This window comes from Armigeres subalbatus, chromosome 2, assembly GCF_024139115.2.
Source record: "Armigeres subalbatus isolate Guangzhou_Male chromosome 2, GZ_Asu_2, whole genome shotgun sequence".
Taxonomy (NCBI): domain Eukaryota; kingdom Metazoa; phylum Arthropoda; class Insecta; order Diptera; family Culicidae; genus Armigeres; species Armigeres subalbatus.
In genome coordinates this window covers 71,353,564-71,379,451 of record NC_085140.1, presented here as the reverse complement: position 1 = coordinate 71,379,451, position 25,888 = coordinate 71,353,564, and the positions used below count along the sequence as shown (strand labels likewise).

The 25,888-nt window shown below is 39.7% G+C and overlaps 1 protein-coding gene across 4 annotated transcripts in view; it reads left to right on the top strand.

Moving 5' to 3' along the window:
• Nucleotides 1-25,888, top strand: part of LOC134214527 (EGFR adapter protein-like) — a 184,915-nt gene that overhangs the window by 132,477 nt on the left and 26,550 nt on the right. The window lies entirely within an intron of this gene.

The window sequence follows — 25,888 nt, the reverse complement described above, 5'->3', positions numbered from 1 at the left end:
AATAGTGTATTTTCGGCGCCTCGTAATAAATTAAATAGTTTGATGAACATTACATCAAAAATTTTCAAAAGCAAGTTCAACTTTGCTTCTTGGCTTGTCGAACTATGCAATGTGGCAATATAACATGAAATCTGATTGCTCTCTGCAGCAACATGATTTGTTGGTAAGAATGATCGTGAGGATTAAACTAAACTATACAATTTTAGTACAGATTTATCATATTAAAGCCCATTTTTCGTCATTGCAAAAAATAGCGTGTGCAACTCGTTGCAAAACTCGATTTTTTCAGCACTCGTAGTATTTATCCAACTCGGCAAGCCTCGTTGGATAAACGTACAACTCGTGCTGAAAAAATCCTCTTTTTGCAACTAGTTGCACAAACTACTATTCTCAGTGGTTAATATAATATGAAAATGCTTCCAATGCTTCCATCTTCAAAAATGTAACGTTTTTCAAAAATATGGCCAAAACGCCCCAGTGTAGGCAAGACGACATGCCCTTACCAACTGGACACAAGCGCGGCGAGCTTGCAGCAGTTGCTTCCAAATTATATGGAAACTATTGAAATGTAATTCAAACCTGCTTAAATGGACTTATGTTGGTTTTTTAATGTCAAGCACATAAGGATTTGTAACCTTTTTATTATTACGTGTTATCTAAATGCGTTGAATGAGTAAAACATAAAATAATGACGAGAGAATAAGGTTTTTTACCTGTCAAGTTTAACTTTTGTTCAAGCTGTTTTGTGCAGTGGCGAAGCCAGAAAATTGGTTCTATTCAGCAGCCCTGCCGAAATTTTTATAATTTGAGAGGATTCGTACAAAGTATTCTTCTAAAATTTTTGTCTCTGGGGGAAGAATTTTTAAAGTTTATTTTAAAAAAAACGTTCAGTTAGTACCCACATTGATAAGTTTGTTTTCTCTATAGTTTTGACTTCCAGAAACAAAAAATATTTATATGAACAACAAAAAAAAATGGATTTTTTTATGATTTTAAATGATCTTTACTGCGGGTGGACAAGTGAAAATTTACTGACGATTTATGAATCTCTCCATTTTTTTTAACAGCATAGAAGGCATTCTGTTCAGGGACAGAAATAGTCAGTTCAACTACATTCAAGCAGCTGACATCCAACACACAATCAAGTTGCTAGTCCTTCCCGAATTTGAATGTGCGAATGAATAGGACGGCATGTGCACGAACAGCAGCAAGCGTCGACTCTCGGTGTCAGCGTTGTTTTGTGCGGTGTCAAAATGAATCTTCAGCTTGGCACATTGATATTCAATTTGAAATCTCAAAATATGAATATCATTTCATACTGCAGTGCATGGATTTAACTTTTTGAAGTCAGATTCTTAAAAGATAGGGTAACCGGCGGTAATGTTGGCCCTGGATGTAACATTGGCTCTTCACGCAAATTAATCAATATTTCAGCGATAATACGTCGATTTGTAGGGAGATATTAACCACTGCTTCTATAGAAAAGTGTATCAAACATATATCTGCTTCATAACTCTAGATTTATACACTTCTTAAACTATTACAAGCATTTATCTTGCGTGAAAAATCACTTTGACTCGGTTTTTTAGCAGCCATGTTTCGTTGACTTATGCAGGCTGGCTGTACTAGAGTTTTTCTTTTGCCCAATAAAAGAGTTTTCTGAATGAACATACCTGCTTTCACACATCAGATGAATGGATAACAACAACACTATGTCAGCTATCATTTTTATTTCACAATTTCCATTAGTATAGCGACATAATTAACCAAAACTTTTTTGGACAATACTGGGGGCACCCGTAGCCAAATGGTGGCATGTGCTTTCGATTTGTAGCACTACGCTAGTATAGGTGAAACTCTAAAATCAAAACATTCTCACCAATAACCCGTACTGGTGAAAATAACCGAAAGCTGCAGATAGAATATCCGATGCTTGCGATTAGGTTGCTAAGATTTTTTGTTAAAACAGGTTAATCCACTCAGCGGTTAAGTTTCATTCGCAAATTACATAACGCTAAACTCAACCAACACCAAGCCTCTAGTAATGCTTCATGTATGGTAGGATTCTGAAATTTATAAAGTCCTTAACGCTCAGACAAGTACCCTCCCACAACCTGAAACATCATGTAGTTTGTAAATGGGCCCTCATGATGCTTTTCTCGAATCACGATATAATCGCTTTCATTCGCAAAACATACCAAAAATAATTGCCTACCTTACGGCTTCCAAACACGATTCAAAGCATCAACCTTTCGTGGTTCGATACACCATTTTCTTCATAATTTCGAAAATAAATTATTCAATTAGTGTAAGAATATTTAGTTTTATCATCTTTCGCACGAGTCCTACAAACATTTTCTCATTTAATAATGGAAAGATACAATGGATCGTATGTTTCATTAGATAAACTTTCAACGTCATTTCATGTGATTTCAAGTCAAATTACTTGACAAATACCTTCATCATAATTTAGATTTATTATTACTTGCAAAAAGTATTTTGATCTGTAAAATGATACCGAAAAATCAGAAGGGTTATATACAAGATACGACCGCCCGACGTAAACTACGTAAAACAGATCATAAGATAATTATTTTGGTTAGAGTGAGCCTACACTCAAAATAATTGTCACTTAATTTCCACTATAAAAATCAAGTAGGCTTTAAAAATCTACATTTATGACGACCTTACTTGTGTTTAATAAATCTTTCTCACATGTCATATGCCTACCAAAAAGAAATGTAGTGAAATTTAAATGAAAACGTAGAAAACAATATCTATATTCTTTTCTAGTAAATACTACTTGTCACGATTGTATGAAAAATATATGAGTGGGGTACTAAGACCAAAGTGTATGTTTTGCATCAATTGCTAATGAAAAATTGTGCAGAAATATCATGAGAGCAATTTACAAAAATAAGTCTGATTGTGAAATAAATATTTCATTACTTTATTTTTGGTCCGGTCCGCCTCTAGTGAACCGGAATTATTATCACTCACACGGATATTGCGCAAACTATGATTCCAATTCACTTAAAATCTATGTTTGTTGATATTTCAATTCACTTAAATTTAATTACATTTTTTAGTGAATTGAGAGCAGTGAGTACCATCACTAACAAATCATTTAACTTCTACAAACGAAACTAGATGGAAAATATCCGCATATGTTTTCATGTAACTCTTAAGTGAAAATTATTTTGAGTGTAGAGTGATTGAAATTTTAACTTTTGCGTTCTCTTCCCAATCAGGAGAGAATAACAAATTTATATCATATTGTGTTCCTGAGTTCAACAGTTTTTCTAACATAGGCTTATAACAACTTGGTTCAGGATGTTGTTAAAATAACTAAATTTTCTAACAAAACAATGAAACATAACCATAAACATAATTTTGTTAAGAAAAAATGTGATAATAATTTATCATAACTCGATTATGTCAACGGTTGTTGTAAATAACTGATGTTGTTACATTCATGTTATAATCTTATTTTGCCTTCCTAGTCGGGTTATGCTTGAACTATAACATTTGCTGTTTTGGTGAACCTCCTAAATTTTCAACTGAATTGGCCCTCCTTAGCCATGCGCAATACGCGCGACTACAAAGCAGGGTGGCTGGGTTCGATTCCCGGTGCCGGTCTAGGTAATTTTCGGATAGGAAATTGTCTCGACTTTCCTGGGCAGAAAAGTATCATCGTGCTAGCCTCATGATATACGAATGCAAAATGGTAACCTGGCTAAGAAACCTCGCAGTTAATAACTGTGGAAGTGCTTAATGAACACTAAGCTGCGAGGCGGCTCTGTCCCAGTGTGGGGATGTAATGCCAATAAGAAGAAGAAGAAGAAGAAGATAACTGAGTACGAGCAGTTTGAAGTTTGTATGGAAATTACTATAGAAATCGCCCCGTATGTGCGAGATCGTTTCGTGAGGCGGATCATTAACTATTTAGGGGAGATCTCCCAGCGCCGGACACCTCCCAATACCGGACACTTCTTAAAACGACACTACTTGCAGAGGTCCCTCCTTCATCTTATTTAGTACAAAAGGAAGCTATTGAAAAGGCTTTTAACGGCAAGGAATATCATATCTTCATGTGATAAACTTTGTACAAAATTTGAAGTTGAATAAAAATTCTTCACACCTGTTTTGTTACATTTACTTCAATTCAATTGTTTCTTCTTGCTGAGAAAGCCACAGGAATTAGCAGAAACAAAAATTGAAGAGGACATTGAAAAAGGTGGGAATTTGGATTAGGATTAAAGAACGTGAATAACTATTCTGAATGATGTCTTTACTCATGTAACAGGAACTTAGTCACATTTGAACATGATGCAATAGTGTCCGGTACTAGGAGACATTTTTCTGAATCGTAAAATTTTTCACCAAAATTCATCGTCGAAAAACGTGTTCAAATGATCAAATATAGTTTGTATGAATCATCAATACGGATACAAGGAAAGAACAATACAAGCAATCATCAACAAGAAGCAGAGGAACCTACGGAAAACGAACTGACAACACTGACACCGATCGATGAACCGCTGGTCCCCACATCATCCACCAGCTACGCCATCAACTGAGGAAATTCGGCATCGATTTAGTATTCTCCAGCAGAAGCAATCAACTGAAGACACTGTTGGGCTCCACAAAGGATAGAGTAGAAATGTTAAATAAGGCCGGGGTTTATCAAATTAATTGTTCACAGTGTGATAAAGTATATGTAGGTCAAACAAAAAGATCGTTAGATGTAAGGTTCAAAGAACAAATACCCGGATGAGCAGCTGAAAAAAACCCAAAACCAAAATCCCAACCCTGTCCATCCTGAAATTACGCAATCTAACCTTGAGTCACCACGAGTATCTTGGTCAATGTCCCTTTCCCCTTACTAACTGTTTATAATAATGATATAGTTTTTAAATATCATAAAGAGTCTCGGCTCCGTTAAGTGTTATACACGCCTGAGCCTGTCAAATAAATGCAATAGATAAAAAAAAAAGGTTCAAAGAACATATTGTAGAAGTAAGTAAGGCTAAGAGGGAAACTGAAAAGGGATTAAATTATGAGTTTAGGTCTAAGGTAGCTGAACATGTATTTCGGGAAAATCATACAATTTAAAAATATCAAACATTAAAATTTTAAGAAATGTTTCTTCTCCGTGGAAACTTGATGTTGCTGAGAGCTTGGAAATCTACCGACATGTACAAACGCGGTTTTTGAATAAAGATCAAGGAAAATGGTAGCTCCTGCACAGTTCGAACGAAATCTGTAAATTTCCGTTCAAGTAGATGTAACAAATTGACCTCCGTGTTAAGCAACGTAAGGTTGTAGGTTATTTTAAATTTACACGTGCTGTAATTTACGAGTTTATATTTTATAAGAAAATAAAAAAAAAATGCCACCAACATGGGAATCGAACTTCAATCCACAGAGTGAGAGGCCACCTCGTAACCCACTCGTGCATTTCAACTTCTTGAAAGCGAGCCGACCAAAGAGTATCAAGTTAAGCGTTCTGTCGATTTGATTATTCTTCATCAAACTGAAGTTATCGTTTAAATTTACATGACACGGAAACTTCTTCGAGACGCGAATGTTTGAGACTCAGTATACTGAATACATCACAGATTTAAGATAATTTTCTTTAAGTCGAGTCAAGTACGAGACACTGAGGACGACCTTACTGTTGAGGTCGAAATACGTATCTGTCAAGGTACAATTAAGTGGTGGAATTAAATGGAGTTGTACAAACTCGTCTTATGACAAGTGAATGGTCAATAGTTATATTTTGTGTTTCTTTCTTCTATCTATTCTTCCTTTGAGGCAATATAACTCACGAAAAGGATGACCGATTTGCGAGATTTCCTCGCTAATCGATTTGTATTGGGATCAGCTGTGTTTCTATATACAAAAGGTTAGTAAATTTTAAAGGAAAAGTTGAGAAAATTGTCAAAATACAATATTAGGGCGAGTTTGGAGAAAACCTAATGCGATCGCTCGAAAAATTATCTAGAGTGCGGCGTTGCAATCAACGCAGAAAATGACATTTCGAACGTCAAACGTAAAAACCCGAGCAACACAGGGTACATTCTGCTAGTATGGTATAAAAGGAAACATAATCCGGATAGTTAAAGTTTTTTTTTTGTTAAATGCCTTAGATATTTGTCTGGCACTGGAGGATCTCCCTTAAATATAATCAACCCGAAGACTTCGTAGAATATTTATAAATCTGTAAGACGATTGTTGTTGCGAACCAATCGGATTTTCATAAGTAAAGTTATAAAGAAAATAAAAATGCTCATTATTGATATGTTATTCTTTTACGTGCTCAATGGAATTTCCCACGATTTAGTATTTTCTTAATAATTTTTCTTGCAAGCAGCGCATTGTTTCGCAAAAAAGACGATTTATTCACTTGCTAAGTACGTACTCATATATTTTTAGATATTAATGACCAACGTTGCAAAACGGTTTTCCGAAAAATTTACTGTTTTCATAGTAATTCTCATACAAACTTCAAATCGCGCGTGCGTTCTTACTCAAATTACAACCATTGGGATGTTGGATATAGGTATGGGCTCGGGAGGTAGCGTGGTTTGTTTTGGTAAACGTTTTTCCGCGTGTAATGTGTAATTTTTCCGCAAATCATGTTCGATCGCACACCAATCCATTTATGTTTTGAACAAAATTGGCGTAACTCACTATACATGAAAATGGTTGGATATGACAATTTAAAATTTCCTTTTAAGAACCCCAAATTGTTTATACCGCAGTGGGGATGATGCCTTTCTCCGATTATTATTCGACTTAGAGTGATTAATGCATTTCATAGTTAATTGCCTTTTAAATGGTGATTAAATGCTTTTGATGTGTTATTTTAAAGGGATGCTGCCTAAATCAGGTATCTGGCACCCCCAATCCTACCCACTATGTTTGACAATAGCCAACATATTTGTGTTTCCCATTGTGTTGGGTTTCCCACTGACAATTCTATTTTGTAAACAAAACACTATTCCGAATTGTTTTTTTCCAAATAGACGTAATTATTTTTCATCATTTTTCAAGAACTTGTGTGAAAGTATGAATGCGAGGTGTATTTTATCAAGAAGATTGATACCTTTAATAAATTTTAATCATGATTTTTCAAACACATTTTCAATGGCAGGTTTTCGACGACTATGATTACGCCTTCTTATTAAATTAATCGATGATTTTGATGCTGGCATCAGAAACATGGCCGCTTCGCATACCCCTGGCCTAAATAGTAGGATACACGCTAACTTTCACCTACTCAGTGACTGAGTAAAATTGCATTGCTCTCTCTTCCTATACCACAGAAATTTTACTCAATTTCCGTCAAAAAACTTAGAGTGTAACCTTGTTTAAAGTTGATAATCAATTTTAATATTCACCTCTTGCTTACATGAACATATCCAGCATCTGTGGTACTTTTTCATAAACACTACTTTTTTGCTCCGACCGCGGTCATTGCTCTGGTTCTATTTTGTACTTTTTGTGCGAATCACCGCACAAAAGTAGAGCGCAAGAACCAACCGCAGACGGCGGTCGTAACGAAACTGTGAAATTTTACTGGGCCGGTAAAGATTTGGAATTTTTAATGTTTTTACGTTGATAATTCCAATTCCAATAGGCTTAAAAAATTGCTGGAGAGTTGCCGATTCGATTGATAATAAAATCTCGAAAATCCATTGAAAGATAAAGGAGCTATCAGCGTTTGAAATCTATCCTAATTTCGTGACGGTCTCGAATTTGGAAATTTCCGTTTTACACCCTGTATCAAAGTCTTCCCCTTAGACGTAGTTTACGTCAAAAGTATTCTTTCAACTCGGGAAGTTGAAACACGTGAGAGTTTTGAGAGGATTCACAACAGCTGATCGATATAGAGAGGAGTGGAATCAAACGCACGTACCAATCATAAAACTTCAATGCAGGCAGAGTTAAAAACAAGCATCCAATAATTTTATTTATGAATAATTGTGTAATAATATCAGGTAGTTGGCACAGTTATAATTGTTTATGCACAGTACAAAGCAAGGAATTGCCTAGAATAAGTTTTACAATTGGCTTTCTTTAGTAGTGCGTTATGCATCATCCCCACCTGAAGCTTTGTTTACGTTTTGGAAAAAAGTTTCTTGGAGAGTATCGCAAGAGCGAGAGCAACACAACTGCCATGGTTTCAACTAGCAGTAAATCTCAAAATTATGCGGCAGCCAATAATTAACGTATGCAATTTGTTTGAAGATACAACACGAGGGCTAAAACATGTAGCCTTTTTGCAATTGCAGTTTTTAATACAGTTTTCATTTTTTTAAACTTCTACACTTGCAAATATGGTAAATATTTAGGAAATAAACGATTCATATAATAGTATTTTCGTTAGCATGTCCTTGGTAAGCGTGCTATTGGGGGAATCTGAAACGCACTCTCACAGTCAGTGTGGTAGTATTTTACATGCAACCAATTAGAATTCACGCTCAATAAGATGATTTGATTTTCTCTATTTGTTTGCATGCTGCCTTTATTTAACGCAAGCAAAATGACTGGTACCTACTATAAACAGCAACCCATCTTTATCTCTCGTATGTTCGAAATCAACACTCACTCGTCCCAAGTGGGCTGAAAAATTATCCACATGATAGGGACAAGGATGCCGACCTTTTGTCCATTTCTCTCGAGACTTTCGCTGGTTTAAATGAAATATTGCGGACATTCATCGTCGTCTTTTGCTATTTGGCGTCAAAACCAAATGTAAGCAAGCTGGCTGCTGGAATAATTCTGGTTGGAAATGCAATATATGAAGATTTATAACGATAAATGTGCTCAACCGTAGCATAATGGGCCAAGGTTTGAGCCGTTACCCCTATGCATCTGTTTAGTATATAAAGTAAAATAATCATTATTTATCGGTGCAAATCAACCGCAATTCATAATATTCATTTCAGCCCCGGTAGATATTCGTTTTTTACGCTCGATTATCAATCGGCTATTGAGGATCGGGTGGTAAATTTGGTATGGAAGTTTGACAGCATGCTGCGAGATGTTCGTTCGTGCATTGCCGAACGTCTGATCAAAACAAACACGAATCAATGACGAAGCTGCCTCCTGGGCATCGATGCAACTGATAGTAAAACGAAGATTTTCGTCCTTGATTCTGTTATTTAGGTAATAATAAATTGAGAAACCGAATGTGCAAAGCGTATAAAAGTATTTAATAATTCGTAAAAAAAAATCTATTATTTATGGAGCTCAAATGGTCGGGGTTCAGCCAAATCACACCAAGCGCCAACGAAAAATTATTCATTTTTCTGCCCAAACTTTCGTTTAGCAGATTTAATTGATCGCAAATCTTATCCGATATCCATCCTCGCCATTACTGAGGATATCATACTGCAAATGCACGCTTGAATTGATATGAAACGATTTCCGTTGTCCTTATACAAACAAAATATCACAAGTTAGTCTAAAAGCCGCTTGGTGCGGTTTGGCTGAACCCCGACCAAATATACTTAATAAACAAATATGCTTAATATACCAAAAACTATGATTTATTTGGAAGAAGTTGAGAAGACTTAGCCATTTGTTAATGTAGGCTTTTCTACTGAAATCATAAGAATGGATTACTAATGGGAACCCATCCTTATGATTCCTGGTTTAATGAATACTTCAAAGAAAATTTCTATGCAAAGCAAACACTATCGCCAAGTTTAAGCTGCTATGGAAAGTAAAGTTAGCCATAAAACAATTTCAAAAAGTTCAAGCAAAACGCACGTGGGGCAAGTTATCAACGCAAATTCAACTGCTAATTGTCTGGCAAATTCTTCCAGAAAACGTACCAAAAATTACTACAGGGATTCCATGAAAATCCCCCCACAGATTTCGTTAGGAACTCTCATCACATGCATATTCTAATAGAAGTCAGCCGGAAATTCTTCTGAGGATTCAAATTCCACCAATGCTACTCACGATGTGTAAGGACACACACTCAACCCTCTTTTTACGGTACTTGGTATGTAAGAAATGTTTTGTTTATTTAATAGTTTTTTACTAAAGTGATTGATCTTTGGGCAATTTTAAATACGATAAGTTAAGGATTTCTTTTGGTAAAATGATTTTTTTGAGAGAATAACCCATTGGTTACGCGTGTAGATCTGAAGTCCTATACTCCAGACAACTCTTGAATGACTCGTAAATAAAAGCTTTTGAAATGGTGTCCAATTTGGTTAACTAGACCTGCCTATACTCCAGGAAATTCTTGGATGACCTGAAACTGAACAGTTATTTAAGACATTACGTCACGTGCCGTGAAAAGAGGTCTGTAAAACGAAGTGACGTATAAAAAAGTGCCGTAAAAAGAGGGTTGAGTGTAAACGGAAATCTTTTTATGGACAAGCGTGAGGTGATCCAAAGGTGGCGGTAGCACTACGAAGATGGCAGGAAACGAGGGCGGCATGGTGATGAGCTAAGCAGCACGCGTGCAACACGTCGTGAATTTATTGTGGCCTGTACAGTGCATAGAAGTCTTCTCCATTCAAATCGGTCCATGGCTACACGTCGCCAACTACGCAGTCTACGGAGAGTAAGCAAATTGTCCTCCATCTGATCCATCCACCTTGCTCGCTGTGCACCTCGCCTTCTTGTTCCCGTCGGATCGTTGTCGAGAACTATTTTCACTGGATTACTGTCCGACATTCTGGCTACGTGCCCGGCCCACCGCAGTCTTCCGATCTTCGCGGTGTGAACGATGGATGGTTCTCCCAACAGCTCATGCAACTCGTGGTTCATTCGCCTCCTCCACGTACCGTTCGCCATCGGCACCCCACCAAAGATGGTACGCAGCACTTTCCTTTCAAAAACTCCCAGTGCGCATTGGTCCTCCACGAGCTTCGTCGAGGTCTCGTATCCGTAGAGATCTACCGGTCTAATAAGCGTTTTGTAGATAGTCAGATTGGTACGGCGTTGAACTATATTCGATTGGAGCATTTGGCGGAGTCCAAAGTACGTACGATTTCCTGCCATGATGCGTCTCCGAATTTCTCTGCTGGTATCATTATCGGAGGTCACCAGTGAGCCCAAGTACACGAATTCTTCAACCACCTCGATTTCGTCATCACCAATACAAACTCGTAATGGGTGGTTTACATTGTCCTCTCTTGAGACTCTTTCTATCATGTACTTCGTCTTCGACGTGTTGATGACTAGCCCAATCACTTTAGCTTCCCTCTTTAGTCTGATTTAGGTTTCCTTTACCTTCTCAAAGTAACAAAATTACAAAGGCGAAACCAAATAGCTGAACGGACTTCGTGAAAATCGTACCATTTGTGTCAATCCCTGCCCTTTGATAACTTCCTCCAAAGAGATGTTGAATAGCAGTCACGAAAGAGCATCACCTTGCCTTAATCCTCAGCGCGTTTCGAAGGGACTCGAGAATGCCAATATGCAATATCTGGCGTGACTCTTTCAGAGAGTGACGTTTAAGCTACCGTTTTTGCCAAATCCTTGAGAACATTCCCTGAACGCTTACAATATGTATATAATGGTGGACAGAGAGAAAAAGCTTTCAATCAATCAAAGCTTGGAAGATTTAATGCCCTTTTTCATTTTGTCATTTGTTGCTCTGATCAGTGGAGCTGATATTCATAACTTTGTGCTATGAAAAAATAGTGTATATGACCTATGCCTTTTCCCTAGCTAACGGAATACTATGTTGAACAGCACTGTTGTATGTCCAAATTTTACCTCACACAGCATGGTACAAAAATAAATCTAACATTCCACGGGACCAATTAAAAAACTACCTTCCATACATTTTACATTCACTTCTTGTCAACATTCTTATGTCCTTCTCCAAAAGACAACGATTCCAGCGAGTGTTTTGTATGTAAACATTCAACGTGCTATCATCCTTCCTTCACATGCGTGTTGGTAGCTGGCCATGTGTGCCGAGCTATCAGCAGACCAGCAACATGGAAACCAGTCCACTGATGTCCAGCCGGGAGGGCATCTGCCGCCGCGTAGAGCATGGGGGGAAATTGTAGCCACGTACAAAGGTATTTAATAACCAGCTAGTTGTCACGTTAGTACTCCGGGTTGTTCAGATTACTCTACAAAAGGACTGCTCTCATGACAGTGCTCGTTTGTTGAATGAAATCCGTACGCTACACGTTTTTCCCTGCTGCTCATTCACCATTGGCGTACTCAGGGTTTGAGGGATCACAATAGTAGCTTGGTTCAATAGATTAACTCTCCCATGTTAAAGTCGTCGCCAATTGTCGCCACTCTTTATCGCAACTTTTCATACTCTCCATTCTGAATATAACACTCTAACCACATTCTGGCTACGCGAATGTCATTCTTGCTCTGTCGGTAGCCAGGCGGTACGGCTTTTACTGCCCATTCTCAGATCGGGTTCGGGCGGGGTAGGTAGACTAGGCGCTATTTTCTGTGCAAAGTTTCCCTCTTTCCCATACCAGCTGTATAGGAGGAGTAATAGTGTCACAAGGCGGCGGTGGCGATTCAAAACGGCGGTGGTCTATTTAGAGCAGCAATGATTTTCGCTTTTCAGTTTTAATGGCTGTTCCGTTCGCCGTACACCTATTTACGAAGCTCAGTAGGTTTTCATCGTCATAGTCGCCGCCTTTTGTATGACAACCTGTTGTAATCATATCTCCAGTGACTCAGTGACTGACTTTATCTCTGTCTCTTGTGCTACATAATTCAGTTTTGTTGAACCGGGATTGTAGCTCACTGCGAGGATAGACGGGAAACTAATTTAATAACGACGGCTTTATCGTTAGAGAGCGTCAACGATAAATAAATTTACAAAGATGGGGGTTATATCGTTTACTATGCTGTAGTTTGTTTTATCACTTGTTGAGAGCGGTGCTCGGATGATGTGATTCGCAATTTATAGGGGTTTTAGCAAATATTTCGACTTGTGATGCAAAATGAGCCAATGTTACCGCATTTGTCATCCCTTGTCACAGAGCGGAGACTTTATCTTTCTGGGCACGTGCAGCGTTATCTGGCTTCTCGATTGTAAATATTTGGGAAAACATTTTCTGTCGGAGGTTCATATCCTTACACTAAACGAACGGAAATGGATTCAGTACAGTAGTGCTGTGCATGAAATGGATGGAGTAACTTCCGATTACCTGTCGTGCTATGATTCCCTTGTCAGGTGCATATGAACTAATATAAGTAAAATTTTACTTGCACGAGTGCCTTCTGATGTGTCAAAACTTGTTCCCGGTTTTATGAAGAGAGGGTGGTTGCTCAATTTCAGGAAATATGATGGAGAATTTATTCAATTTATTTCCTGTACTGAACAGTCAGCTTATGGCAATGCCTGATTGGTAGTTCTCTTTGATATTAAAATTAGTCCTTGAAAGCATCAAACACATATGAATCGCTCAGGCTCCTGATCTACTTTTGCACTTGAAAGTTTTATGTTGCTTTTGATGTAGTTTATAGAAAAGAGTAAATTCACTATCCTCTAAACTGATGAGATTATCGATTAATTCAGATTTGCCATTTTTCACAAACAAAATTAAAATTGCATGCGCAAATCGCTGTTTCGGTTTAGTGCTAAGAAATTTATTTAACCCATTCGGATGCAATCCGGAAATACCACCATCTAAGTTAGATTTTACACGTTTTGTGACAGTAAAAACTCTTACGCTTATTCCTTCCAGATATGGGATAATTTAGTTCAACCATTGTGGTAGAACCAAAGACTCATAAAGACAATTTGGGTTCAACAACCAAAAGAAGCCTTTCGTCCTTTTTGCAAAAGGATGAAAATCTACCAACAGACATTGCAATGCATTAGCGGACCTGCTGAAACCATCTTGACGCAGATCCTTACTCTTCCGGGCACCACCTTTCGGTATCACTACTGGTAAGGGCCGGTTTCCGAGTCAGACGCATCCTGTGTATCAAGTCGTCCGAGTTAATGTGCTGTGGCCGACATAATTACTCGCAATGCATGCTTGCTGAATGCTGAGTAAAGTGCAGATGATGAACCGTCTGAAGAAAGCGTATACGCAAGTAGCAGCGATACGATTACCGACAGATTCTGTCAACAAAATGATTGAGGTGGGCAGTGTTGGTAGAATCATACTCAAATCTCAATCATCGAGGCTTCATGCACGAGCTCACTCGCTTGCGGTTCTGTAGGAAGAGCATCGCGCTTGAGTTTCCCGGACAGAATCACATAGCTTCGCTCATTCGCCGAAAAGTGATTTCGCTCTAAACAGCGTCAAAACGCAATTGAGGCGGATGTTTCGTTTACATATGTATGGATTTATTAGCCATTGCTTTCAGCAAAAAATATTAAAACAAAATTCTTTCAACCGTCTAAGACGAGTTCTGCAAAGATATCGAAATAATTGGTGGAATTTAATGGAGGTTACTTAACTCGTCTTAGACGGTTGAATACATTCCACTAGAAAAGAGCTTAAAATATTTTTTCTCAAATTCTTTGTTTTTGAAAGGTATCAATTATTTCAATTCGATGCCTACACATATCAAACGGGCACGGCAAATGCTGGGTAAAGCGTACCATTGGTACTTCGCGTACCTGAAGGAATAAAATAGACCCCATCTCGCGGTCCTTAGCCTCTTACCCAGCAACTCCTATCCCTACCTCCCCGCGGTGCTGGCCGGGATACGAGCAACCTTAGGGAAGATCGGGTAACCAACCCCGGTGGGAACTATGGTCGTATGCTGACAGGGAAGGGGGGGTTTGCTCCTCTCCGGAGGTGCAAATCTTATTGAGCGTCTGTTCTCCATGTCAGGATCGGCTCACAACAGCGTCTGTTCTCCATGTTAGGGCGGCTGATCATCGTCCGAGTGCCAGCGAGGGACTCTATGAAACTGTGCACCATGGTCCACCGGAAATAAGGAGGAATGGTCCTCCGAAAATTTAGGGGTTTGGTGTCAGGCCCTGCAAACCAGCCTTTAAAAATAATAAGCAACGAATAATCAACAAGAGAGTACGGACCGGAACCATCGGCGAAGACCACTGCGACGAAAAGGGGCTAGCGATTGGAAACTCGGTTCGTGGAACTGCAAATCTCTCAACTTCATCAGGAGCACACGCATACTCGCCGATGTGCTCAAGGACCGTGGATTCGGCATCGTAGCGCTGCAGGAGGTTTGTTGGAAGGGATCAATGGTGCGAACGTTTAGAGGTAATCATACCATCTACCAGAGCTGCGGCAACACACACAAGCTGGGAACAGCTTTCATAGTGATGGGCGATATGCAAAGGCGCGTGATCGGGTGGTGGCCGATCAATGAAAGAATGTGCAAGTTGAGGATCAAAGGCCGGTTCTTCAACTTCAGCATAATCAACGTCCATAGCCCACACTCCGGAAGCACTGATGATGATAAGGATGCATTCTACGCGCAGCTGGAACGTGAGTACGACAGCTGCCCAAGCCACGACGTCAAAATCATCATAGGAGATTTGAACGCTCAGGTTGGCCAAGAGGAGGAGTTTAGACCGACTATTGGAAAGTTCAGTGCTCACCGGCTGACGAATGAAAACGGCCTACGACTAATTGATTTCGCCGCCTCCAAGAATATGACCATTCGCAGCACCTACTTCCAACACGGCCTCCCGTATCGGTACACCTGGAGATCACCACTGCAGACAGAATCACAAATCGACCACGTTCTGATTGATGGACGGCACTTCTCCGACATTATCACCGTCAGGACATATCGTGGCGCTAACATCGACTCTGACCACTATCTGGTGATGGTTAAACTGCGTCCAAAACTATCCGTCATCAACAATGTTCGGTACCGACGACCGCCGCGGTACGACCTAGAGCGACTGAAGCAACCTGATGTCGCCACTGCATACGCGCAGCATCTCGAGGCAGCGTTGCCGGAAGAGGGTGAGCCCGATGGGGCCCCTCTCGAGGACTGCTGGAATACAGTCAAAGCAGCCATTAACGACGCAGCGGAGAACAACGTCGGGTATATGGGTCGAAGTCGACGGAACGATTGGTTCGACGAAGAGTGCAGACAGATTCTGGAGGAGGAGGACGCAGCGCGGGCGGTCGCGCTGCAGCAAGGTACCCGGCAGAACGTGGAACGTTATAGACGGAAGCGGAGACAGCAGACCCGCCTTTTTCAGGAGAAGAACCGCCGCCTGGCAGACGCGGAGTGCGAGGAGATGGAACAGCTGTGCCGTTCTCAAGATACACGCAAGTTCTATCAGAAGCTCAACGCATCCCGCAAAGGCTTCGTGCCGCGAGCCGAAATGTGCCGGGATAAGGATGGGAGCATCTTGACGGACGAACGTGTGGTGATCGAGAGGTGGAAGCAGCACTACGAGGAACATCTGAATGGCGCTGAGAGTACAGGAGTGAAAGTCAAGACAGCGGAAGAGATGACAACGTCAGTTCAGCGGACGATGGAAGCCAACCAGCCCCCACCTTGAGGGAAGTTAAGGATGCCATTCAACAGCTAAAGACCAATAAAGCAGCTGGTAAGGATGGTATCGGAGCTGAGCTCATCAAGATGGGCCCGGAAAAGCTGGCCACTTGCCTGCATAAACTTAGTCAGAATCTGGGAAACCGAACAGCTACCGGAGGAGTGGAAGGAAGGGGTTATGTGCCCCATCTACAAGAAAGGCGACAAACTTGAGTGTGAGAACTTTCGAGCGATCACCATCCTTAATGCCGCCTACAAAGTGATATCCCAGATCATCTTCCGTCGTCTGTCACCATTAGTGAACGAGTTCGTGGGAAGTTATCAAGCCGGCTTCGTTGGCGGCCGCTCGACAACGGACCAGATCTTTACTGTACGGCAAATCCTTCAAAAATGCCGTGAATACCAGGTCCCAACGCACCATCTGTTCGTTGATTTCAAGGCGGCATACGACAGTATAGACCGCGTAGAGCTATGGAAAATTATGGACGAGAACAGCTTCCCTGCGAAGCTTACCAGACTGATCAAAGCAACGGTGGATGGTGTGCAACACTGTGTGAAGATTTCGGGCGAACACTCCAGTTCGTTCGAATCGCACCGGGGACTAAGACAAAGTGATGGACCTTCGTGCCTGTTGTTCAACATTGCGCTAGAAGGTGTCATGCGGAGAGCCGGGTGTAACAGCCGGGGTACGATTTTCAACAGATCCAGTCAATTTATTTGCTTCGCGGATGACATGGACATTGTCGGCCGAACATTTGCAAAGGTGGCAGAACTGTACAGTGTACACCCGCCTGAAACGTGAAGCAACAAAAGTTGGACTGGTGGTGAATGCGTCAAAGACAAAGTACATGCTTGTGGGCGGAACCGAGCGCGACAGGGCCCGCCTGGGAAGCAGTGTTACGATAGACGGGGATACCTTCGAGGTGGTTGAGGAATTCGTCTACCTCGGATCCTTGCTAACGGCTGACAACAACGTTAGTCGTGAAATACGAAGGCGCATCATCTGTGGAAGTCGGGCCTACTACGGGCTCCAGAAGAAACTGCGGTCGAAAAAGATTCGCCACCGCACCAAATGTGTCATGTACAAAACGCTTATAAGACCGGTTGTCCTCTACGGACATGAAACGTGGACAATGCTCGAGGAGGACTTACAAGCACTCGGAGTATTCGAGAGACGGGTGCTTAGGAACATCTTTGGCGGTGTGCAAGAAGACGGTGTGTGGCGGCGAAGAATGAACCATGAGCTTGCCCAACTCTACGGCGAACCCAGTATCCAGAAGGTAGCTAAAGCCGGAAGGGTACGATGGGCAGGACATGTTGCAAGAATGCCGGACAGCAACCCTGCAAAGATGGTGTTCGCTTCCGATCCGGCAGGTACGAGACGGCGTGGAGCGCAGCGAGCGAGATGGGCAGACCAGGTGCAGAACGACTTGGCGAGCGTGGGGCGTATCCGAGGATGGGGAGATGCGGCCTCGAACCGTGTATTGTGGCGTCAAATTGTTGATTCAGTGTTATCTGTTTAGATGTTAACTAAATAAATGAAAATGAAAAACATATCAAACGTGCAACTACATTATCACAGTTTAAGGTGATTATACAATCAAGCCATGTGGTGAATTTCAAATTCACCACACGGTTTTATACTTCTATTATCAAAAGTCAAATCTAGCGTAATAATTTTCGTACAATGCTGAAATTGAAGTCGATTGTTCAGCACAAGTAAGCAAACGATCTACGGATGTTTCATCCCCATGGGCATTGTGGTTTTCTCAATTCGTGTTCTTGAAAAATCACAAGAAAAAGCACGTGGTTTCCAAGATGGCCGATTTGTGGCTTTGTTGTATAACCACCTTAAGAGACTTTGTGTTTCACACGTGAAAACTGTCTTTTAAGCAGCTACTTAGTTGACTTTTTATAATTCAATAATTTTTGTATCGTTGTTTGTTTGTTTGTTTGACCTACGGATTTTTTGTTCGGACAATTGTATTATTTATTTATTGAGGCACTGATAAACTATTTTGTTCGTCCGATGATGATGATGAATTTTATATGTTACTAGTTGACCCGGCAGACGTTGTCCTGCATAGTAGGCGAAAATACACATTGAGAACTGCCCATGCGAAATATCCATGCGAATCTTGATTTTAGTTTTTCACGATTTGCTCAACTTTACTCGTAATTTTCGCATTAGGAAATATCATATAAACCCGTCGGAAACTATAATGAATGTTTCTGCTGAAGAAATGAAAAAAATCCATCCATCCGTTTTCGAGTTATGCGGATACGAACACAGACCATTTCATTTTTATATATAAGATTGACGTAATTGTAATTGAAGGTGAAGGTGGATTAAGTACCAAAACAAAGCTTTGATAGTATTGGTACAGTAAAACTTTCATATACTGTAGTAGTATTGGTGTCGTATTTATAAAAACAAAGAATATTAGTAGGTGGTTCAAAACGACCCAGCACCATCACGCTCACTCGATTCCGTCCCATGCTCCGAGTGTCCTAAAAAAACCGATTTGAACAAAAACTGGTTGAGCGCAAGCCGGTTCAAGTTTGTATGAAAACTAGAATGGGAAACTAAACCTTTCATTACACTGATTACGGCGCTTTCTCTCCAAACGCTGGCGAAAAGAGAACCCACATTGCTGAAAGCAACATTCCAGAGACTTCAGTGAACGAAAACCGCACCGCAGGAAAGATCCCTGGTACGATAGTGTAGACTAGACTAGACTAGAAGTATCTGCCCCTGGTGCGATAGATATCACAGACAAATTCTGGGTATTTTGTTGAATTGCACGTTTCACTGATGCCTTCTGAGAAGCCTAATTATCATGCGAAAGAATCGCAACCTCGATTAAAATCGACTCCCAACTATTGGAACGACCATTCAATATGGATTGTCTATGGAGTTGAAGCTCTTAAATATTTCATCCCGTCATATGGTCTCCCCCCTCACCGTCGCCCAATGACGGAGTGCCAGAATCAGAATAATGTTAAATTAAACCTAGCCATATCAACTGTCATACAAACCTGAAACGACCTGCGCTCGGTAAGCCTATTCAAACCAGCCCAAACCATTGGATGACACCCAATTTATAAATCATAATCGACTGAGCGTGGCGAAGCAAAATTATTTTTTGAGCCACCCTACTTATTAGTTTGCTGCTGCCGGTGCCGGTGCACCGCGGTGTTTACATTCGCTCCGCAATCAGTTTTTTATCGTTTTTTTCGGGCAAATCTAGCAGTTTATACTAAGTTTTCGGTTCAAGTGACTGATTTCAAAAAGTGGTGTTTAATTTGCATTCTATCAATATTTCGGGCTGCTCATGTGCGGAGAAGTGAGTAAAAACTTGATTTTTCCAATGCCCTTTGAGAAGAAGTGAAGTGCAGTGATGAACCCAACAAATCGCGGACGGCTATTAAATTGGCACGAAACTGCTAATTTATGCTACAATTCGAGCCGGAATACAAAACATGTTCATTATCACGGGAAGTAAGGAAATATGCTGTGAACAGGTTAGTAATTTGAATAATTAACTTTTGTTCGATGCTGTTCGATGCATTCGAATGTTGGTGGGAGAGGAGTGCGGGAGGTGTGGGGTTGGCCCGTGGAAGGTCCGGTGCCATATTGGCTGCCGTCGTGGTACTCTTCCAACTATGTCCTTAAATTGTTTTTTGTAAAGTCTACAAAAGTTTGAATTATATATTTAAATTTATGTACAGACTTGCGCATTTTCGATTATTGATGCTTAGGAGGGATAAGCGTTAAATGGTCTTGTAAAAAATAAAACGCGATTCTTGGTGAAACTTTTTAAATCTGTGCGAGAGTTATCACAAGTTTTGAATTTTAGTATAAACCCGAAGTACCACTACCGATGCTTATGAGAATCTGTAGATGAAAACGACAGTTTTTTGACGTAGGACTACGTCTGTGTTTTCTATATTGTTTTCTACTTTACGATTGCAAAAATCGGGGACCGTCACGAAAATATGATAGACTTTAAACTTAAATATCTAAGCCGTTTCTCGATGGATTTTCAATTTTTTTGGACCATTCGATCAAGGATAAGTCAACGCTTCTTCGTATTTATTTGAAAATACTGATTATTAACTATTTATTATCGATAAGTGATAAAAATTTTGTAAATAGGTAAACCAACCAATCACGTACATGCATCACTAGCACAGACATCAAAAATCAATCACTTTCTGGTTTGGATCTAATCCTCAGTTTGAACAAGGTTTCACGCAGAGCAGACGCATCAAAGCGATCGCTGCGGAGCGGACACAGCACCATGGAGGCGCTAATAACATTTTCAAAGGAAATCCATCGCATTGGTGGTGGTGCTCGATGTGTTACTGCAGATCATTCAACCTCAACGAACCAGCATTTCATATGAAGATAGGGTTGACCATAAAAATAGCACGGTGATCCCGCACCGCCAGTGCCGATGGTGAAAATTTATTACAAATTGTGGTGTCAGCTAGTTTAAAAGTAGCATTGGGAAAAAAAAATTGGTTCTTCTCAGGACCAACATTTTATGAAAAGAAAGAGTTAATTGTGAAAATGGACTGTTTCGGTGGCATTCGGTTTGGCGTGGTAGGTTGGTTGCTGTAAGTGATTCCATCCATTAAAATTTACTGCATCATCTCCCTCCGACGCGCTATCAAATTCGCTATTTACGATTGAGTTTTGCACTTTGAAGAAAGTTTATTTCGGATAGCCGGATCAAACTTCTTTTGTATAAAATGGTGGCTTTTGTATAATATCAATGAAGACGCCACCTCAGGGGAAACTATCTGCAGCAACCACCCATCGGTGAACGTCGCTCGGACAGACAGATGCCAAGAGATAATGTTTTGTAATATGAAGAAACTTCGTCTTGAGTCAAATTTTTGTTGTTATTCCTCGCAACAATACGCATCTTAGATAACCAACATCTCATAACCAAATTCAGAATCTTGCGAAAAAAATTCATAGGATTTTCAGAATCTGTCATTCTTGGAACGGTCCGTTGTCTGTGGAATCTCGATCAAAATGGCGCGCGCATCGATAAGCAGCTTTCTTATATCTAATGAAGTAATTCCATTAGTCCCGCCCCTTCGTTAATCGTTATGAGTGCACATTATATTTACACCTATATCAGATCACAAAGGGCGGAGCTAACGGGCTTAACTTATTGAATACAAGAAAGCTGCTTTCCAGCGCACGCGAGCCATTTTGATCGGAATTCCGCAGAGAGCGGTTGAACAAGATTTTACGCAGGGCGGACGCAGCGGAGCGAACACAGCAGCACGAAAGCGCTCTGGTAGCATTTTCAAAGGAAAATCATCGAATTGGTGGTGGAAGTCTGCGTTGGTGGTTGTCATTCAACCTCAACAACAAATCAAAATCTTGTGAGGAAATTCCATTTGACTGCTACTGACGCCATCCATTTGAACAAACTCATTGCATCATCTCCCTCCAACGCGCGCTTGTGGTTGTGCTACCAAAGGGCAACTTTCTGTCGTCGCCAAACGATAGTAACCCGGAAAAAATCGATATCATTCCTAATGACTAACGAAACAAAACCAAAGAATCTTGCCAGAAAATTTCACTCTCCGTCGACGACGGCCAAATCGATGAAGACGCTACCTTAGTGGAAAATGTTTTTTAGCTGCCCTAGTTTTTCAAATGGCGCATTATTAAAAACAATAAATCTTTCCAAAATCGTCATTGTCGTTTAAACAGCCGAACAGTCTATTTGTCTGGGTAAACAATTTTCCCAACAGTCAAAACCTCTTCTTGGATAAATAGTTTAAGTCCTGAAAAGGACTGTTTGTAATTTACTCTTGAAGTCCCGCTCACTTTGCCACCAGCGCTATAGAAAACGATCCATGTGCTCTTCCATCGCGTGCGGAAGTCGAACGTTGCAAATTAATATATTTGTGTTTGGTTTCGCGCCACCTCCGATTCTGCTTATTTTTCCTTTATTCCGGACATTTTTGAGCATAATGTCTTCTAGGCATCTGATGATATCCACTGAAAGATAGGCGAGTGGCTTCAGTGGCGATGCGGCCGATGAGTCGTTCCTTTTCCATGGCTGGTTCATCCTGGGTTCAACTGGGAGCTACTTTCTGTTTCTTGATTCGGTTGACCTCCGAGCTAATGGTAATAAATTTACACAAATTATGATGAAAATACCCTCCATTTCGTATAGCTACTTAGTCCTACGTCGCCTTTGCATACAACCCGATTGGGCTGCATCTTTGAGTTTTTTAATTTACCATCTTGCTGAATAGTAATGAAAAGTTATATAATTCGTATCTGTGATGGTAATCAGATCGTTTTTGTTTTTTTTTTTTTGCAAATCTGATTAAATTTTTTACTAAGTATATCAAATTCAATTAATTATCTTAAGGTTACTCGTGACGGAATCCAAGTTTCAAAGTGCTCGCGTTTTCGGTGGCACACCACTCGATACGGAAGCAATGCACAACTGTCATTTTCATTTTTTCACGACGCAGCAAAACTAAATCTACAAAAATGACAGTTGTGCGTTGCTTCCGTATCGAGTGGTGTGCCCCCGAAAACGCGAGTACTTTGAAACTTGGATTCCATCACGGTATACAGACAACAAGGTAGGCTCGTTAGAAAAATGACACTTCAAGAGTGACGCATATTTTATCGCCACATGTTAGAGTACAAAAGTAAGCATGCTGAGACCGTAGAGCATCGTCTCGGTTCAGCTTGTACGTAGATAGTAATGACCAGGGTTCTTATATCAGGGTTCACTCACTTCGACAGTAGATGGAAGAGACTAGCGCGGGGGTGAAAAATTCATTTTCAGTGCAAAACATAAACAAACTCGGTGGCTGCCCCATATAAAAATCCAAGATGGCTGAATCATGAAATTGGCATACTGCTACACCTGTTTGTATTCACCTTGGTAATGACGACACATGTTTACATTCAAACTGAATGTTTATATACGTGTTGACCCTTGTTTTTTGTATGCCGTGGATTCCGTCAGGAGTGACCATAAATCGTCTAGCTCAAACCTTTGTAGGGGTATGTGGCGGGACCATCATCATCATCATCATCATCGAAAAACATTTTGAAATTCCTCCAAGAATTTCTTCTAAAATATCAGGAATGATTTATATTTTTTTCCCAAGAACTCATTTGAAAACTCCTCCAGTGATTCTTTCGTAAAACCTCCCAAAAAAAGCCTTTGTAAATTTCTTCAGAAATTCCTTCAGTAAAACAATGTAACATTCCTTTCAAAATTCCTGCAGGAATTATTCCGGCAGTGTTGTTTAAAGAATTCTTTAAAAAATTAGAAATTAAAAAGGATTTCTTGAAGGAGTTACATAAAAAAATATAAAGATTTCTCGAACGAATTCTCAAAAGAATTTGTAAATGAAGTTTCCGAATGATTCCTGAAAATGTTTTTAGAGGATTTTCGGAAAGAATTCCCGAAAGAATGCTCAAAGGGAATTCCGAAGAAATTTCAAAAGGAATCTCCGAAGGTCTAAAGTTTTCCATAGAAGAAATTCCAGATGAATGAGCGATGGAATTCCTATAAGAATTTTCAAAAGAATTACTGGAGATCTGAGGAAATTCCTGAAGGAAATTTCGAAGCAACTCCAAGAAATTCTCCCTAGAATTTTCGAAGGAATTTCTTGAGAAAGTACTGGCGGAATTCTTAAAACACATTCCGAAAAGAATTTCGGAATGACTTTCGAAATTTTCTTATAATTCCAATCTTTGAATTTATGAAGGAATATCCAATACAATCCCCTAATTTATTTTCGGTATTCCAATTTTTTCTTCAATTTGTCTTCGGAAAAACGATTCGAAAATCATCGAGAAATCCTTCCAACGGATTTCTTCGAGAATTCATTTAGAAATTCTTTTAGGAATTTCTTCGATAATTCTTTTGTAAATTCCATTAGAATTTATTTGGAACGGAAAACATTTCTGGAGAATTCCTTTAATGAATTTCTTTATGAATTCCTTCGAAACTTGCCTTAGGAATTCCAGCGGAAAATCTTTTTTTTTTGTCAAGGAATTGCATCAGCTTTCTGTCAAACAAATTCTTCTACTAATTCCTCAAGAAATCCCTTCGATAACTCTTCCATCCAGGAATTCTTCCAAAACTTCATTTAGTTCAATACCTTTGGACATACCTCCAAAAGTTTTATTAGAAACTCCTCAACACCATCGAAGAAATTCTCTTTGGAATCTTTTCAGAAAATCATTAATAAAATCTATTACGAATCATTTGAAAATTATTTCAAGAGTTTCTAGAAAATTTCTTCAAAGGAAAGTTCAAAGGAAAGCAATCTGTAGCTATTCATACCACACCGGGAGTCCTTCAAGGTCTCTGCTACTGATTATTTTGTTTGTAAACGACTTGTCCTTCATCCTAAAACATCTAAATAGATTTACACTTACGATATGAAACTTTTTATTGATATCAAAGACGCTGAAGACATGAACATGAACTCAGGCCAACGCAGCGTTGTACAGTGGCTGAAATCGTGTTTTTAGCACGTTTATCTAATAGTTCCATTATAATGCAATTTAGCGTAATTGTGTCTTCTAGACATTTTATCAGTAAGTTCATGCGCTTCTTTGGAGGTATTCAGCTTAGTGCTTACTCAGCTCAGCTTACTGATCGAAACAAAGCGCATCGAAAAGTGAAACGGAAAATTTATTTTTTCCGCTTCACAGCATAATAAGGTTTAATTCTTCATAAAAGTTGTAGCAAAAATTCTTATGAAAAACTTTTTCGAAGACACCAAGTTCGTAATTCCGTTACTTTTGAAGATTTTTTACGTTTTATGCTGACAACCCCTTAAAAATGTTTTTTCATCATATCTTTTTCATTTTCATATCTACATTTTTTGCATGTTCTGAAAAGTTTTAGACAATATTAAAATACGCCGTTTGCTATTACGACTTAAAAACTTGAAAAATAAAAAAGTTGTAACAGTTTTATTTGATTTTTTAGTCATACTTGATTTAACTGCAACTTGACTAGGGGCAAATTGTGGCAGTCAATCTCATACGCATAACAAAGTACAAATAATGAATTTTAAATTAATATCTGTACTGTTAAATTAATAGCCGAGTTGTAAGCGAATGAAAGAAATATTTCATCAAAAACCGTTTCCTACTATGCGAAGCAGAAATCATTCTCCCATCACAAGAACCAATGCACCATACGTCTTCATATGTTTGTATGCTTATATGTCGAACATATTCAAAGTTTGTTGGCATAGAAAGCAACAAATCTCCAAAAGTAATGAAATTACGAGCTTGGTGTCTTCGACAAAGTTTTACATAAGAATTTTTGCAACAACTCTCGCAAAACCATATGCCTTGCATGTTGTAAAGTGGAAAAAAATATTTTTTTATCTCACTTTTAGG